At 46.6% G+C, this 12,702-nt stretch overlaps 1 pseudogene; it reads left to right on the top strand.

Annotated features, from left to right (window-relative positions):
- The first annotated feature begins 3,468 nt into the window (after nt 1–3,468).
- LOC130030706 (immunoglobulin heavy variable 1-2-like) lies at nt 3,469–10,568 on the top strand (annotated as a pseudogene).
- Nucleotides 10,569–12,702: the final 2,134 nt, after the last annotated feature.

Raw genomic sequence — 12,702 nt, 5'->3', positions numbered from 1 at the left:
CCCAGCCGTCGCCACACTCCAGGATGCTTTCCGGACCCGTGTGGCTGCTCCGGGCAAGACACACGCACGACTGAAGACCCACAGAATAAGATAAGCGGAAGTCTCTGAGACCTTGGACTCCAGCTTGGCGGACCCAGGAACAGAGTTTCTCTGCTTACTCCCACCAACCACAGGTGACAAAGGGATTCTAATCAGGAGCCCCACCCTACCCAGACCTGTCTGTTTCCATCAACCACCCAGGGATCAGATCGCACACAGAAGACCCGCCCTACACAGAAAAATACCCCACTGGCAGACTTCCACTATCGACACAACGAAATAGACCACATCATATTCAATCGACGGTTTTGCCTGACCGATGTCGCTACTGTCCCAAAATTCCAAACGGGATCAGACCACCATCTCCTTCATGCAAAATTCTACTTCACAGAGCAGGGAGAAAGGGCTACAAAGTTCAAAAAGAGAACTCCCAGAACGACCACCAACTGGGAATTCTTTGGCACTATTGCGGCAACATGGGAAGATGCCATTGTTGACAACACTGACGAGGAATACAATCGATTGGTTCAGCATCTCCATGATTGTGCGAGGAATGCCAAGAGAGAGATAGCAACAAAAAAACGCCTGTCTTCGAAAACTCTTGAGCTTATTCTCCAACGTGGTTTTGCGCATGCCTTGGGCAACCGCAAGCTATCGTCCGAGCTCGCAAAGCAGTGCAGAGATGCGATCAAGGAAGACCTCAAAGAGAGAAGAGCAGAAGTGCTGGTAGATGCGGCAGAAGCTGGGAAAAGTATCTATAACGCCTGCCTGTCCTTCTCCAACTACAAGACCAAGATGACTACCCTCCGATGTCCTGATGGATCTATCACATTCTCCATAATGGCAATGGAGAAGATTATCAATGACTTCTACTCAAATCTCTTCGATAGCCATGTCCACTTGCCGACATACAAAATTCCACAGGATGGATATGTCATTCCCAATGTTCTCCCTTCTGAAATCCGACACGCCATTTTGTCAGTAAAGAAACGAACAGCATCCCGCCCAGACAAGGTCAAACCTGAACACCTGAAGAACCTTCCATCAGTATTCATCAATACACTGTCTCGGATCTTCAAACGGTACCTGTCTGAATGCAAGGTTCCATCCCAATGGAAAACCAGCAGGACTGTACTACTGTTCAAGAAGGGAGACATCCATGACATTGGCAACTATTACCCGATCTGCCAATTGTCTGTCATCTACAAGTTGTTCACTCGAGTCTTCCTAAATAGTATTGGCAGAACACTAGATGAAGCACAACCATGCGAGCTAGCCGTGTTCCGCGAAGGATTCAGCACAATTGACCATATCCACACGATAACCAAGCTCATTGAGGTTTCTCGGGTGTTCTAGATAGCGCTCTGTTTGACGTTCCTTGATTTAAAGAAGACCTTTGATTCTGTTGAGACGGAAGCGGTCATTGAAACCGTAGACAATCAGGGAATTCAAGCCCAATACATCAAGATCCTCCGTGAGCTGTATTGTGGATTCACTACCATGATCTCACCATTATACAAAGAAGTAATGATTGATGTCAAGAGAGGGATTCAGCAGGGTGATACCATTTCACTGAAACTCTTCAGTGCCACCCTGAGAACATCATGCGGCGACTGGAATGGGAAGGAATGGGAGTGATGATAGATGGTCGGCAACTACACCACCTCCGCTTTGCTGATGACATTGTTTTAATAACACTAAACATCAGCCAAGTGGCACAAATGCTGGCCGACGTTGACCGTGAGCGTGAAAAAGTAGGACTACAGCTGAATCTTATGAAGACAATGTTTATGAGAAACAGTCTCGTTCCTGATGCCCTATTCGCTCTGAACGGAATGACCTTCTCCAAATTCAACAGCTATATGCACCTATGTCGAGAAGACAACATGACAAATGACCTGGCACCCGAGCTGCGTAGGAGGAAGAGAGCAGCTTGAAACGCCTTTAAGAATGTCGAAGAAATAGCTAAGAGGAAGAAGAACCTCCGGCTCCGGCCACATCTCTTTGATTCCACTGTTCTTCCTGCATTAACATATGCCTCAGAGACCTCGGCCCTACGAAAACAGAATGAGAACGCTATTCAGGTCTCCCACAGAGGAATTGAAAGAGCTATGCTTGGAATATCACGTTTCACTCAAATGAGAGAAAGAATCCGGAGTTCCAATATCTGTCGACGATCAAGAATCAGGGATGCTGTATCATTTACTAAGGTGTCAAAAATCAGATTGGCTGGTCACGTAATGAGATTTAAAGACGACCGCTGGACTAGAGCTGTTACCGACTGGATTCCACGGGATGTCAAAAGAGGCATGGCCACCCACCTACCAGATGGTCAGACTTCTTCATCAAGATCATGAACGATCAGTTTGAGACTCTTCATGTTCCTAGATCGAACAGATGCCATTGAGCTACACTAGTACGCGACAGGGACAAATGGAGACATTCCTGGTGCCCGCTCGAGCAAATTGACAAAGAACGGGAAGTTTAGTGATTAAGTGAAGTGACTGAGTCTTGGACGTTGATGGGATTACACGGCGCCAGGGGGCCAGTTGGTGGGTGTGACCCCCGCCTACTGGAATTTGAATGATCTGGGTGAAGGATGCTCCACCAGTGAAGTAAAGACCCTGAATTCAATCCTGTGTTAAAGATAACAAGAGGTTGAAGCGCCTGAGAGCCCAGAGGCTGCAGGGTGGGGACCAGGCTGCAGAGGGCGCCAAATCCCAAGAGCACCGAGTTGCAGGCTAGAAGGTGTGATGGGAGAAATGGGAGCAGAGGGGCAGAAATCTTCTCAGAATGGATTTCTTTCTTCACTAAAACTAAATTTGCCTTTCTCAAGATAGCAGAAATTAAGATACGTATAAGACACAGAAGATAAAATTTTACACACCTATCATTTTGGAAGGCACATTTATCATATTGATGAGGCAGTAAAAATCCACATGCAGGTGGTGTTTCTGAACTTCTTAATATCTCCAATGGAAACCTCTGGAGCATTAGAATGGTTTTGTAGTCTCATTGTAGTATCTCTTGTGGAGTCACAGGATCCCAGAAATAACCTCAAAGCCCAGGTGTATCCAGATGTCTCCAAGCCATACAGATGTGGATGGTCCTGAAGGGAAGGTCCTGAAAGGGCTTGACCCTCCAGAGGGGGAGCTCTCTGTGTACAGAATCCTGGGACAGGGCAGGGTTTCATCTCCTCAAACAAGGGTCAGAACGTGGACCTCTTCACTCCTCTTGAGGATGGACCTGGTTGCTTCCAGCAGCATCTTCGAAGGTTGGACCAAGTGTTTAGCTATGAATTCTCCCTCCTCATGAATATGCAAATCATATGTGGGACACTGAGTTGAATACAGATGCGTCTATGTCCTGACAACCTCACATAGCAGGCACACCCACACTCAGAAGCCCCTGAGTGCACGTTCCCCGACCATGGACTGGACCTGGAGAATTCTCTTCCTGGTGGCAGTGACTGCAGGTAAGCGTCCCCGTGCCTTGGACTGCGGGAACGGGGCCAGTTATGTGGAGTCCACCCACTCCTGTCTGCTGTCCACAGGTGTGAACTCCCAGGTACAGCTGGTGCAGTCGGGGGCTGAGGTGGGAAAACCTGGGAGTGAAGATCTCCTGTGAGGCGTCCGGTTACACCTTCACCGACCACGGGATGCACTGGGTGCTGTAGGCCCCAGGACAAGGGCTCGAGTGGATGGGATGGCTAAACACTAAAAGTGGTGGTACAGGCTACGCACAGAAGTTCCAGGGCAGACTAACCTTCACTGTCGACAAGTCCAAGAACACAGCCTACATGGAATTGAGCAGGCTGAGCACTGAGGACACGGCTGTGTATTACTGTGCGAGAGACACAGTGTTACAACCACATCCTGAGTGTGTCAGAAACCTGAGGGGGATGCAGCTGTGCCGAGCGAGGAGATGACAGGGACGCTGATCCTCCTTCCTTCCTCCCCAGAGAGTCAGGATCTGAGACACAGAATGGGGTTCACAGGGTCAGGCTTCATCTGCGGGAAAGGCTCAGGATCTCTCTCTGTCCTTCGGCAATAGCCAACAGGAAGATGGCTTCTCTCTAGAACATTTGGTGTCACTCATATTTTCTTTAAGAATTTTTGAGTGGAGGGGCTGGAGCAATAGCACAGCAGGTACAGTGTTAGCCTTGCACGCAGCCAACCCGGGTTCGATTCCAAGCATCTAATACGGTCCCTTGAGCACCTCCAGGAGCAATTCCTGAATGCATGATCCAGGAGTAAGCCCTGTGCATCGCTTGGTGTGACCCAAAAAGCAAAAAAAAAATAAAAGAATTTTTCAGTGGAGTGCCTCAGATGGTACAGGACGAACCATGTGGAAGTTTGGGTTAGTGTCACTACACATTCGTGGGCTGTAGAACTACCCATGGCAGACTTATTGTCACACTTTTTTTTTAATTCTGTGGTTCAGCAAAAATTTCTTTTCCTCTAAAATGAAATTTGAGTGTTGGTCTTAGGATCCACTTCTGGAGTTTCTGTGGAGTTTCCCGGACGAGACCAGTGCAGTCTCCTGCCCCTGCATCTGGCTGTTCCTCGCCGGGGTCCCTTGGAGGGGAGCGGGTTGAGCTTTCCTCCCCGCCCCGACCAGGGCTCCGGCAGCCGATGACCTCCAGGACCAGCCACCACCATGCTGAGATCACTCTGCACACATGAAGGTACTGGCAGAGGGACAAAGCCACGCGGGTTCCGGGGCCGAGATCTCCAAGCCTACTCGGATTGGAGTCGAGCATCCTCCACCCAGATCCTCCAAATTCCAGTAGGCGGGGGTCACACCCACCACCTGGCCCCCTGGCGCCGTGTAATCCCATCAGCGGCCAAGACTCAGAGACTATAAAATCAAGCTCCCAGAACGTCTTATCAGGACATCTTTTTATGACATCTTATTATCTCATTCCTACTTTGGACAAACTTGCAGGCTATCGAATGTAGCCTGCCCACAGGGCAGAGTCTGGCAAACTCCCCGTGGCGTACCAAATATGCCAAATACGAGTAACAATGATGGGTCTCATTCTCCTAAAGAGCCTTGAATATAATCTCAGGGCTAGGATGAAAGAGACGTTACTGGGGCCTGCTCGAGGCAATCGACGAATAACAGGCCTTAGGATCCTCTTCTGGAGTTTCTGTGGAGCCCTGTCCCTCTGTGCATGTTTGTATTTTCATATTCCTGAGCTGGAATCCTGCCATGGACAAAGACAGTGGAGGAGATGACCCTACATGAAAAGGACCATTGTCACATTTCTCCTAACACGTGGTGGTAAGGAAAAGGTCAGGGTCAGGGACTGCGAAGTCCTGATGTTGGGGGCATCTCAGCCCAGCTCAGGGGAAGGTCATTACCCAAGCACAGACACAAGGTCTGGAATGTGCCCAGAAATGCTGGAAGTAGCATGGACCAGCAGACAGGATCTAGAGCAAGGCCTCAGGGTCTGCTCCCTCACCCCAGGACTCATTAATCCAAGCTGAGTTCACCTCTTGTCTTATCTCACCAATTGATCAATATTCCTGGGAAGTATATGCTATTGGGTGAGACATTAATTTTCTGCATAAATTAGGATTGTTTTGTAATCTCATTGACTGTACCACCACTGTTAGTGTTCAGCCACTTAGCTATTGAGTGAGACATTAATTTTCTGTAATCTGAGAATAAATAATCACAATTTATTACTTTATCTCAATTGACATTGATGACATATGTCCATGGATATATATACATGCCCAAAAACATAGACTAGATGAGCAGAAAACAGCAATATATACATACATGTACATATATGTGTGTGTGTCTTCTATTAGTGTCCACAGGGAAACCTCAGACAGCATGACTATTTGATGGGCTATCAGTCATGAAGACCACAGTATTCCTGGGTATATACGTGCTTTCAGAGTTGGACTATGAGGTTTACTTTTTATGCAGAATCCAAGATTCATACCTGCACTTTCAAAAATGTTACCAAATTTATTAAAATGGTCAATTTACAAAAAGTGAACAAAACTCTTCCCAATGACAGGGAAAATGCTCATATCTGATATGAGAATATCTTCATTCCCTCCTCTAGGAGAACATTTAACATACATGTATCAGGACAACCCTTCAATTCCTGAAGGCACAATGAGCACAATATGGGCTAAAGTTCCAACCGAGGTCAATGCAGAGCACAGAAGCAGGGACCTGACATGAAGGCCAGCCTGGACTGTCAGTGTGAGTAGAGCAGAAAGGCACAGATTCCTAGGACAGGATAGTCCAGAAGTCAGACCTCGAGGATTGTTCTCAATGCAACCTTCCTGCCTCTGCACAGAGTAGACACCTAGAGGGACCTCTTGGGGACTGAACTGCTACCTACTGTTCTAGAGTGGTCAGACTGATCTCTGTCTCCCCACTGTCCTCTGTTTGCAGTGACACCTCCAAGTGACAACTGGGAATGCCACGTTTTCAAATCACCAATGACTCTCCTAGTGCTACACACTTCCAACTGAATTCAGAAGTCTGGATCATTGCCCTGAAGACATTTAACTCATAAATATCACATACATGAGAAACACCTGGAAAGAGTCCTGTCTACCCTCTGTGAACCTTACCATGCTTACTGAGTTGAAAATCACTCAACTTTCTGTAATCTAGGAAAAACTAGAGGATATCATGCTAAGTAAATCAGTCAGAGGAAAGGGAGAGATGCAGAATGATCTTTCTCATAATATAGAGCTTAAAGGATCCACGGCATGGTAGCAACAGTCGCTAAGAGCAGCTAGATAGATGAACTGACCCACACAGTTGAGTGTTTTGGGGTAAGGGGCTTTTACCCTGACTTTAATCTCTGAATCCTCACAAACACATCCGGTTCCCTGAACTCCAAGACTTAAATCTGTTTCAATCTCCCAGTCCCCGTACCAAGTGCTAGGGCCACAGAACAGTTGTCCCAGTTGCAAACAGACAGGATCTTGGGACAGAAATTGCTCCCTGGTGAGCAGAAGTGTCGGGAAGTCTCCTAGCCTGACCTAGGTCTAACTATCCACCCGTGTCCTGGTACAGACAGGATCCTCAGTTCGCTTTACTCAGTCCCTGGAGGAGACTTTCAGTTTCCTGTTCTGGGGAGGCCCAAGGCACACAGGCTCCTGTGTTTAACATTTTGGCAGGGGACGCTCAGCTCACATTTGAAATGATAGGAATAAAGAAAATGTTTTGGGTGACACTAGGGGCATGTTATTTGCCCGTTGTAGATACTCAGGAAAATACTCTCCTCTCAAAAGTGTTAAATTCAAAATTGGTATAGTCTGATCCATAACCTGTCTTCCCTGATGAGGTCTCAGCATGAAGTAAGGAGCAGCTCCGTGGGTTTGGGAAAATGTCCCCCTTGCAGAGACCATTGATCAAATGCTTAAACTCCAGCTCCCTGCATGTACTTATCTCGTAATTACAGGGATTTTGGGAACAAGGAGATGGTCCATCTGTCTTGTACAGTAGATGCTTAAAAGTTTATGAGTGCAGCATGGCCAGGACATCGACACCCACACGTGCTCTAGACCTTAGTCATATGAAAGAGATTATTGGGAGAACAATGGGTCTATAGAGGCTGAGAGAAGATGCCTGTGTGCACTAAGGAGCAGGTGGCAGAGAGAAGTAGGGGATTGTTAAAACTGGAAGAAGCTGCTAGAGCACTGGCCTTGATGCTCTAAGGCAGAGGCAAGGTTGAAGTATTGCTGACGCCAAAGTTTTCTGTTTCCCAGCATGGTACTGGAACAAAGGCAGAGCTGCAGACCAATGGAACAGGGTTGAATATACTGACATCTCCCCAAAAACATATGATCATCTAGTCTTTGACAAGGGAGCAAGAAATGTGAAGTGGAGCAAGGAAAGCCTCTTTAACAAATTGTGCTGGCAAAACTGGACAGCTACATGGAAAAAATGGGCTCAGATCTCTGCCTAACACCATGTACAAAAGTAAGGTCAAAATGGATGAAAGACCTCACCATCAGACTGGAATCCATAAGGTACATTGAAGACAAAGTTGGCAAAACCCTCCATGACATTGAAGCTAATGGTATCTTCAAAGATGGCACGCCACTGGCCAAGCAAGTGAAAACAGAGATAGACAAATGGGACTATCTTAAACTAAGAAGCTTCTGCACCTCAAAAGAAACAGTGACCAAAATAAAAAGACAGTCTACAGAATGGGAAAGGATATTCGCCCAATACACATCTGACAAGGGGTTGATATCAAGGATATACAAAGTACAGGTTGAACTCCACAAGAAGAAAACATCCAACCTCATAAAAAAATCGGGCGACAAAATGAACAGAAGCTTTCTCAAAGAAGAAATCTGAATGGCTAAAAGGCACATGAGAAAATGCTCTACATCATTAATCATCAGGGAGATGCAGATCAAACCACAATGAGATATCATCTCACACCACAGATACTGGCCCACATCCAAAAGAACAAAAGCAACTGGTGCTGGCACGGATGTGGCGAGAAAGGGACCCTCCTTCACTGATGGTGGGAATGCCAACTGCTTCAGCCCTTTTGGAAAACAGTATAGACTATTCTCAAAAAATTAGAAATTGAGTTCCCATTTGACCCAGCAATACCACTCCTGTGACTATATCCCAGAGAGGCAAAAATGTGTAGTCGAAGTGACATCTGCAATTGTTTGTTCATTACAGCACACTTTACAATAGACAGAATCTGGAAAATACCTAAGTGCCCGAGAACAGATGACTGGTTAAAGAAACTTTGGTACATATATGCAATGAACTACTATGCAGCTGTTAGAAAAGATGAAGTCATGAAATTTACATACAAGTGGTATTACATGGAAAGTATCATGCTAAGCAAAATGAGTCAGAAAGAGAGGGACAAACATAAAAAATTGCATTCATCTGGGGAACATAAAGTAAAAAATTAGAAGATTAACACCCAAGAATAGACAAGATAAGTACCAGGAGGTTTATTCCATGGCTCGGAGGCCAGCCACACATGCTAGCAGATAAGGCAGCTCACATAGAGAAGGGAGCACCAAATAAAGGGTGTTGGGATAATCCTCCCAGGATGGGAGATGCATGCTGAAAGTAGACTATAGACCGAACATGATTGCCACTCAATGCCTCTTTTGCAAACCGCAGCACCCAAAAGGAGAGAGAGAACAAAAGGGAATGCCCTGCCCCAGAGGCGTGGTGGGATGAGGGAGATGGGGCATGGTAGGAATACTGGGATCATTGGTGGTGGAGAATGGGCACTGATGGAGGTATAGGTACTCGATCATTGTATAACTGAAACCCAAGCACAAAAGTTTGTAAATCTACAACTGTACCTCATGGTGTTTCACTAATAAATTTTTTTTTTAAAAATAATAAATGAATGAAAAGAATTGTATTTCTGTTCACAGATATTTAGCAATCAAATTTTCACAAGATATCAAATACCCATACTATACTCAAGGATATTGATCGTTAGTGGGACTTGGAAATTCTACTGGCCTATGAATCAAACACGCCAAGTAATCTACTGACAGTGACATTAATTTTTTTAAATGTAGGAGTACTGCTATTTATTTAGCCACTGATTAGCTGATTGAATTGGGCATGAACTCCACAGCGACAATAATTTTAGCAAGTTAAATTGTTTGTTCTTAGCATTTCTGTCTTTGTACTGTGACCCTTCGTTCTCCCGTTGCACGACTTCCCCTCTCCAGTCCTTTCTCTGTAACCCAGACTTACTCTAAGTTCTCTGTGAGCGGTGATGTGATTCAGGCATGAGTGATCCCCACGTGGGGGCAGGAAGGATTTCCTTCTCCTTGGGCTGTCTCTGAACACGTCCCTGGGGAAACTGGTGTGAATCAGGCTGGGCTCATTTCCCAGTGCTTACACTTCCTGTCCCGTCTAGGTGCTCAGGATGCTCTTCCTCTGTTCACACTGGGAATTGGGGAACTCTGAAGGACTCCCCAGACCACAGAAAGAGACGTCAGGGGCACTGCCCACCACCAGAGGACACTCGGGAGCCACCTGGGAAAAGGCCTCAGCTCCACCAGGGGCAAAGAGGGTCACCATGTGCTAGAAGCTCACAAGGGCCAATATTATGTCACAACGCAGAGACACTCAGCCCCCATCACCCCACCCACTCCCATTCATGACCCCCCACTCCCATTCATGCCCATTTCCAGCGTCTTTCCAGGGACCCTTCCCCGTGGCTCGCAGAGCAGCTCCACTCTCAGAGACACCCTCACACTCCCACACTCGTCTCTGTGATCTGTCCTTCCTGTCCCCAACACTCACCCCACTAGGCCCCCAGGACTCCAACGCCTTGAATAGTGAGTATTAATCGGTGCTTTTCTGTTTGTTATTATTTTTATAGCTTTCTCTTTGATATTCATGTAAGATGTAGAACAGCTTTTCCTAATTTTTCTCCCTCCTTCTAGAAATCTCCTGTGATCTATTTTAAAAGTCCAGGACTGAGAATAATCCAAGACGCCTTGAGTCATGAAGAGAAACCCATGATATATCCCTAGAGTGAAAGGCTATTGTGATATATCCCTAGAGTGAAAGGCTTCATAACACCCTACATACACTTACACAAATAGGAAGCACTGCAGAGACCATGAGGGAGGGCTGAGGTGTGGAAAGAGGAATACCATGGACCAATGGGAAACACTGGGGTAAGGGGTTCTTCTACTGTTTTGGGTGTGATTATCACTACACAGGTGTTGATATATGTCAGTTCTCATGAAACATTAATGATCTATAATCACTTAATCACCTAATCACTTAACTTCCCGTTAGTCGTCGATTTGCTCGAGCGGGCACCAGGAACGTCTCCATTTGTCCCTGTCGCATGCTAGTGTAGTCCAATGACATCTGTTCGCTCCAGGAACATGAAGGGCCTCAAACCGATTGTTCATGATCTTGAGGAAGAAGTCTGACCAACTGGTAGGTGGGCGGCCACGCAGTCTTTTGACATCCCGTGCAATCCAGTGGGTAACAGCTCTAGTTCAGCGGTGGTCTTTAAATCTCATTACGAGACCAGCCCATCTGATTTTTGACACCTTGGCAAATGAGACAGCGTCCCTGATTCTTGATCTTCGATGGATGTCAGAACACCAGATTCTTTCTCTCATTTGAGTGAAACGTGATATTCCAAGCATAGCTCTTTCTATTCTTCTTTGGGAGACCTGGATACCGTTCTCATCTTGTTTGCATAGGGCCCAGGTCTCTGAGGCATATGTTAATGCAGGAAGAACAGTGGAATCAAAGAGATGTGCCCCGAGCCGGAGGTTCTTCGTCCTCTTAGCTATTTCTTCGAAGTTCTTGAAGGCATTCCAAGCCACTCTCTTCCTCCTGTGCAGCTCGGGTGCCAGGTCATTTGTCATGTTGACCTCTCGACCTAGGTACACATAACTGTTGCATTCGGAGATGGTCATTCTGTTGAGAGCGAATGGGGCGTCAGGAACAAGGCTGTTTCTCATAAACATTGTCTTCGTAAGATTCAGCTGTAGTCCGATCTTTCCACACTCACGGTCAAAGTCGGCCAGCATTTGTGCCGCTTGGCTGATGTTTGGTGTTATTAAAACAATGTCATCAGCAAAGCGGAGGTGGTGTAGTTGCCGACCATCTATCTTCACTCCCATTTCTTCCCATTCCAGTTGTCGTATGATGCTCTCGAGGGTGGCACTGAAGAGTTTCGGTGAAATGGTATCACCCTGCCGCACCCCTCTCTTGATATCAACGATCACTTCTTTATAGAATGGTGAGATCCTGGTAGTGAATCCGCAATACAGCTCACGGAGGATCCTGATGTATTGGGCTTGAATGCGCTGATTGGCTAGGGCTTCAATGACCGCTTTCGTCTCAACAGAATCAAAGGCCTTCTTTAAATCAATGAACATTAAACAGAGCGGCATCTTGAACTCCCGAGAAACCTCAATGAGCTTGGTTATCGTGTGGATATGGTCGATGGTGCTGAATCCTTTGCGGAACCCGGCTTGCTCGCATGGTTTTCCTTCATCTAGTGTTCTGCCAATCCTATTTAGGATGACTCAAGTGAACAACTTGTAGATGACAGACAATAGGCAGATCGGGCAATAGTTGCCAATGTCATGGATGTCTCCCTTCTTGAACAGTAGTACGGTCCTGCTGGTTTTCCATTGGGATGGAACCTTGCATTCAGACAGGTAGCGAGTGAAGAGCCGAGCCAGTGTATTGATGAGTACTGACGGCAGGTTCTTCAGGTGTTCAGGTCTGACCTTGTCTGGGCCAGGTGCTGTTTGTTTCTTTACCGACGAAATGGCGTGTCGGATTTCAGAAGGATGAACGTTGGGAACGACATATCCATCCTGTGGAATTTGGTATGTCGGCAAGAGGACATGGCTATCGAAGATATTTGAGTAGAAGTCATGGATAATCTTCTCCATTGCCGTTCTGGAGGATATGATGGATCCATCAGGATGTCGGAGGGCAGTCATCTTGGTCTTGTAGTTGGCGAAGGACAGGCGGGCGTTATGAATACTTTTCCCGGCTTCTGCCGCATCTACCAGTACTTCTGCTCTTCTCTCTTTGAGGACTTCCTTGATCGCATCTCTGCACTGCTTTGCGAGCGCGGACGTTAGCTTGCTTTTGCCTGAGGCATGCGCCAAACCACGCTGGCGA

The sequence above is a fragment of the Sorex fumeus genome, unplaced genomic scaffold (genome assembly GCF_029834395.1).
Source record: "Sorex fumeus unplaced genomic scaffold, SorFum_2.1 ptg000044l, whole genome shotgun sequence".
NCBI classification, from domain to species: Eukaryota; Metazoa; Chordata; class Mammalia; order Eulipotyphla; family Soricidae; genus Sorex; species Sorex fumeus.
Note: the sequence above shows the minus strand (reverse complement) of the source record. Positions and strands in the feature narration are given on the sequence as shown.